The sequence below is a fragment of the Culex pipiens genome, chromosome 2 (genome assembly GCF_016801865.2).
Source record: "Culex pipiens pallens isolate TS chromosome 2, TS_CPP_V2, whole genome shotgun sequence".
NCBI classification, from domain to species: domain Eukaryota; kingdom Metazoa; phylum Arthropoda; class Insecta; order Diptera; family Culicidae; genus Culex; species Culex pipiens.
Window position 1 is genome coordinate 53,083,554 of NC_068938.1, and position 7,083 is coordinate 53,090,636.

Genomic DNA, 7,083 nt, shown 5'->3' on the forward strand with positions numbered 1-7,083 from the left:
GAGAAATCACAGTTTTCCCTTAGGGGGTGCATATTACTCCCTCTCCCCCTACAAGAGGAGCTGTGCATTTCTTTGTTTTAAAGCTCATATAGAAATCGGCACAACTTTACCAAAATGGTTTTGAAAAATAAAAATTTCAAATGATTTTGACATTTTTGTCTTTTGATTTGGATGAGATTTTTTTTTCCTTTTTCTATGACCAAAAAAACATAGTATGCATCATAAGATCGTCCTTACAAGTCTCCATAACATATTGGCAGCTTTCCAGACATAATGGTTATTAAAATTTTCCAAAATCTATATCTTGAGTACAAATTTACAAAATAGTTACGCTCTAAAACAATGTATCCATCTAAAACATTCTTATGAGCTATGGCACAAGTCAGTCAAAATTATTTCAAAATTGATACCAAAAAGTGCCGTCATGTAAGCCTACAGGGTAAAAGTTAACGAAGTAAAAAAAATGTTATAGAAATCGTTAAACTGCTTCCCTAACTTTTGACCTAAGGGAGTAAGGGTGTTGGTGGCAGTTGCAAAAAGATATTCGGAATTGGGAAAAGTCATACCAATCCCGAATCCTTTCAAATGTTATCAAGATAGTTCGATTTCATCAAGTTTTACGGAAATGCGAGCAATTAAAAAAAAAGTTTAATGGACCTCAAACTTCAATCCCCTTTTTACCCCACTTCCCTTTGTCGCTGAGGGCTCATATTTGGCATAAAAGTAAAAGTAATTTTTTCCCATGACCCATGAAGAGTATCGGGGCCACATTTACAAAACGGATTCAGTAGCTATTTATTAGCTTAATGTTATCATGTTAAGGTTTATGTTAACATTAGCCTTCCCTAAGGTGTCGTGATATGGTTCAGCTTGTGATGATATGACCTTCCCTTTGACTAAGCAGTCGAACCCAGAAGAGAAAGGATCACCAGTTGTGTTGGTCCGAGCCAGGATTTGAACCCCGATCAACCGCTTACGTGGCTCGGTCACACATATTTGGCATGAGTTCTAATGTATAAACAAACGCTGAAAGTTTCATCCAAATCGAAGCACCTCGATACGACCTCTATAGAACAAACCGAGCAAAACCACAAAAACTGCCTCTTAAAGCTTTTTGATTGACGATAGCTCATTAACTATGCTTCCGAATTGCAAAATGAAACTATCATGTTTCAAATAATTCGAATAATACTATTTTCAAAACTACCACTTCACCGCTTGACAGGCAAGATTTCAAAATTAAAATAGAAATCCAAATCACCAATTGTCACCTGGTATAAGTAAAATTTTCTGGGCATATTTTTTTCAATGTAAATTTCTTAACAGTTTGTATATTAGGGTGGGTACGTTTTTCAAAAAGTTCTCGGATCAGGTTTTAGTATGGTTCCCCTTGTAGGGCATGCCCATAGGGACTTTCATGCCAAATATCAGCTCATTTGGTTGTAAACTGGCTGCGCCCATCAGGGTTAAAGTTTACGTGGGAATTACTATGGAAATTTGGAACTTTTTGTTCAAACGCTCCTACAGGTCTGGGGAAATCAGGCGCCAACTTCTGGTATGATCAGGCCTAAGGGGAATGGTCTAGAGAACACTTTCCCGAAGAGAGCATATGGATTCGTTGTCCCTAGACCTGGTGCATCGGCAAACAATCCGATGTCTCCAGAATCAACGGTTTTCCCTCAAAAAGCATAAAATTTTCCTTAGCATGCTATGAAAGCTTGATGCACACCGCGACGCCATATGTCAGGTAGCTACCACGTGGGTGAAAAACGGCTGGAATATTCAATTGCAAACCTTCTTTTAACTAGAAAATGATCATTTCGAGTAATCCTGATATTATTTAGTTGAATTCAGAATCTTTGCATAGCAAATTTGTATTTTTTTTGCAAATATTTCAACCACGTGGTTGCTGCCTGACGTATGGCGTCGCGATGTTCATCAAGCTTTCATAGCATGCTAAGGAAAATTTTATGCTTTTTGAGGGAAAACCGTTGATTCTGGAGACATCGGATTGTTTGCCGATGCACCAGGTCTAGGGACAACGAATCCATATGCTCTCTTCGGGAAAGTGTTCTCCAGACCATTCCCCTAAGGCTTGACCATACCAGAAGTTGGCGCGTGATTTCCCCAGACCTGCAGGAGCGTTTGAACAAAAAGTTCCAAATTTCCATAGTAATTCCCATGTAAACTTTAACCCTGATGCGCGCAGCCAGTTTACAACCAAATGAGCTGATATTTGGCATGAAAGTCCCTATGGGCATGCCCTACAAGGGGAACCATACTAAAACCTGATCCGAGAACTTTTTGAAAAACGTACCCACCCTATTGTATATAGAAAGAAATGCTGAATTATAAATGGGATATAAAACAATTTCTGATCCCTCAGGAATTTGTAACTCAGATTTCAAATAGAGTTGATACAGAAAACAACCATTCCAAAGTTAAGAAAAAATTCTTTTCGACTAACTTTCACCGGTTGTGACTGAAATCTCCAGCGCTCCCATGATGAAAATTCACCAGTTCTAGACAGTATTTTAAAGGGATCCTGCCATTTCTTTCTCTCCCCCAAAACAAACCCGTTCCCAAAAGCAGCAAAAGGTTACGGGTAATTTTCTTCCCTCAATATGAACCCCTTCCTGATAGCACTAGGTGGATAGAAGTTTCTAGGTTTGGGAAACTTTCAACTTTCAACTTTGGGCTTTTATTGCGTATGCAGCACGTTTTATTGCCCCGCCGTCCCACCACCGTTTTCCTGTCCACGTTCAAGCTTGAGTTTTTCCTCCGAGTGGCGGCGACGACTGTGAACAGATTTTCATTTCGGAAGGATTTTCCGTCTGCGGGTCATTTGAGGGGTAAAAGGGACCAGGACGAGTCCCCGGTGGTGGAGGAAGTTGCCTTCAAGGAAGAAATCACGTGCATCGTTAATGACGCCAATGGGCCATGAAATGGAAGGAAACACGGTCCCTGTGCAGCAGGTTAACTTTTTGTGTTGGAAATCTGTGCCAAAAATGAGTTCAAGTTTCGTGGTAACTGTTATTTCTTCAATCTTACTAAAGGAACTAGAGGAAATGCTTGAATTTTAATGAACTTATTTTTATTGTAATAAATAAATATAGTTATAAATAAATAAATCCAGGTTATAAAAATAATCTTTAATGATTTCTAAGCATGGTTTTACAATTTCAATCTGATTGTGTCTTCAACCAATAAATCACATTTAATTACGATAAAGAAAGCACCCATTTCACAAACGCTTGACGTTAACAAAACAACAAAAAGTTCGCGAATTAATTAACAAAACCATCCCGGGTGTGGCCAACACTTGGAGGCACCATTTGGAGGGCTGCCACTAATTTGATTTACGTCCACTCTTTTCTGTCTCACTCCTGGGGGGGAAGCAAACTTTCGGGCAACAGCCATTTTTGGTTTATTACGATTTGATTTATTTTCACTTACAGATAAACCGGACCATATGGCGACACGTCGTAAAAAGTTTGCCGCGCTGTCTCCAACCCTACGTGAAAAAAGAAACACAATTTCGGCGTTGAGCTGGCGAGGAAAAACAATTTTCACCGACTCGGTTAAGGCGGAGTGCAACTTTCGGCAATCAAACAGCTGCTCAGTGCTCGAATTGTCCAACTTTTACGACGTTACACGCGCGTCTGGAAAACTGGACTCAAACCCTGGGAATTTTCCACGACGATTCGACGAACAAGACGAATCTCGAAATCCATCAAATCATTGATAAATAAAAACAGCACGCAGGACCTTTTATTGCACGGATCGAAGCGCCGAGGTCCTGTAATACGAGGAATTAGGACCTGGCCAACACGGACATAAAGCATCCCAAAGCCAAACCTGGGGACTGGGGGCAATAAAAACAAGGATTTTATTTCTCGTCCTTCTGTGAATCTCGGCCAGGGCCAAGGCACAGGGAAAATCGAAGAAAAAAAAACCGGCCAAACAGGGAGCAAAGTGTTCCGATTAAGAGGGAAAATGGCCGGAAAATCCCGGCTTGGTCTACGGTCTACGGACGGTGACGACAGGGGATAAAGTGTGTGTTTGTAGAAAAGCCAACATAAAAATCGCCATAAATAATTTAAAGTCAAACGGTCAATATGGGTGAGCATTTAGGCAGGAGGAAACGGAATTGATTTGATCGCTTTCGTAGTTGTATTTGATGGGGGTAAGTGAGTTTGGTGGGGTAATAAAGAAAATCGGAAAATAAATAAAATCTTTTGAGCATTTAACTTTAATGGCGATGAAAGGATGCTAAATCATCTTGCTAATAGCCACACAAAAATAAATAGCTTTAAAATGTCATCTTTCAAGAACTAACTTCTTTCTATTCTACACCAAAAAGATATCCAAAACTATTACGTTTCCCAACTCCCCCCAAAAAAACAATGCAGCACTAATTAGTATCAAGAGTTTATTTCCATACCCCCGAAAGGAAAACTTTACCGCTTCGCTCATCTTGAGGTGGCCCCATTTCATCGCACAGAAACTATAAGAGGAGTTCTCTTTCTAGGACCATTAGCATCATCGTCATCATCATCAAACCGAAAACTTTGGAGAAAAACGTTTCAAGCTTGTGTTGTTCTTTGATTTTGGGGAAAACTATTCTTTCGTTATGTTTTTAATCTTGTCTTGCGGAGGAAAATGCACTTGTTCATATCAGTTTGGGCTTAAGCAATTATAGAAAATTACTGCCTGATATTTTTAAACAATTTTTTGATGTTCATTTTATTTAAAAAAAAAATTACTTAAACCATATACGTGGTTGGTACCTCCTCACTTCTTATCAAAAAAGGGTCGCTCAAAGTTACTGATATACTTGATATCTGAAATCAAACTTACTGGTTACAGAATCAATTAACTCCAAAAGATCCGTCTTTCAAAAATGCATCAATACCAAGTAAGCAGCAATAACTTGAGACAGGGTTGCCAGATCTTCAAACATTTTGACACGTTGGAAAGGTTTTTCCATTACTGAATCAACGATGGGTCGGATGATGGATCCTGACATAGTTTACATGCATTTAAGTAAAAAGTTAAGTTCTGGATACAAAAAAGTACAGAAATATCATTTAAGTGGTCATAAATTGACACAGAGTTGCCAGATCTTCAACTTTTTAGACTCGTTTGGATAGCCTTTCGATCACCTATCCAGCGATAGGCAGAATGATGGATGATGTTTTTGGACATAGTTTTCATACAGATAAGTAGGATTTGGCTTCAAAAAAGTTCATAAATACCCTTGTGGACATAACTCGAAACAGGGTTGCCAGATATTCAATATTCTAGACTTGTTTGAAGGTCTTTCGGTTACCTATATAACTACAATGCCAATGTCTATTTTTATGTCAAATGAAGCCATTTTACATCATATGCGTTTCCATAAATTTATGTGGATTGGTCAATATGGGTATGTGAATTTAGGAAAATCTGTATCTTGAGAAGGGATTTTCTCGTCGTTTTGATGCCTTGATGTCATATAAGAAAAAAATGGTTCAGGGAAAAACGTCCCGTTTTTTAAGACATTTAGACTTCATCAATATAAAAAACAACCTATTTTTTAAATTTCGTTTCTTTTATATTTTTGGTCACCGAGAATTTTTCAGAGATAAAAAGGCATCTCTTGCGATACTGTTTATAATAGCGCAAAATGTTTTTTTTTTTATATGAAAATTGTCTCGAACTGAATTTCAAAAATTCGTTTATAGATGCAAAATCAAAATTACAATCGAAATAACTTCAGCTTTGTTTAATGCATCGTTTTCAATTAATATTGCAGATATTTTTTTCGTAGAGTTTTAAATTAATTTGCAATTTTGAAAAAAAAAGCAATTTTAAAAGCTACGACTTTATTTTTCATGTGCAATAAAAAGAGCCTTTTCAAATCGTACAAGTTTAATGCACAAAGTATCAATATTTTTTTTGGGCTTGTTTATTTAAAAAAAATATATTCAAGAAATTCAGACATCAATAAAACTCATAGTTGGTATGTATTTGTGAAAAATAATGTATGTGGTCAAAAATAATAAAAAAACATAACATTTTGAAAAGTTCGATTAAAAATAATAAATGCAAAATTTATTCTTAAAAAATCACTTTTGATTCTACATGCTTTTTGAATTTTAATTTATTTTTTTCGGTTTTTATTATTTTTGAAAGATTGGGTAAAAAACCATTAAGTCACCTCTAAATTAAAAATTTATTTCAAAATTCTCATAACAAAGATATTGTTATTTTGTTTTATTTGTTCTTCAGTATGCTTCTTTTTTTTTCTTTTTTTTCTGATAAATTTAATTTTTATTTGAAACTTCAAACTTGCTTTCCAGTGGATAAAGGGCTACATTGAATAATTTACATTAATGGTGGTTTCCTTTTTTCGCATTCATTTGATGCCAGCTTACTTTTCAACTATTGTGAAATATATTTTAAAATTTCTTTCAAATCATGTTTATTGAAGTTCTAACAAATAAATTCTTGAGCACTTTTCGTGGATGAATATTGTTCAAGTATGCCAGTTTCACCAAATGAGCAGTTCTCCCAGATTTCGGTCATTCGATTTTTTTTTTGATTTTTTAATCCGATTGAAACTTTTTTGGTGCCTTCGGTATGCCCAAAGAAGCCATTTTGCATCTTTAGTTTGTCCATATAATTTTTCATACAAATTTGGCAGCTGGCCATACAAAAATGATGTATGAAAATTCAAAAATCTGTATCTTTTGAAGGAATTTTTTGATCGATTTGGTGTCTTCGGCAAAGTTGTAGGTATGGATACGGACTACATTGGAAAAAATGATACACGGTTAAAAAAAATTGGTGATTTTTTATTTTTTTTTGTCACTAAAACTTGATTTGCAAAAAAAACACTATTTTTATTTATTTTTATTTTTTGATATGTTTTAGAGGACATCAAATGCCAACTTTTCAGAAATTTCCAGGATGTGTAAAAAATTTTTGTGCGAGTTATGAATTTTTGAATCAATACTGATTTTTTCAAAAAATCGAAAAATTGGTCGCAAAAAATTTTCAACTTCATTTTTCGATGTAAAATCAAATTTGCAATCAAAA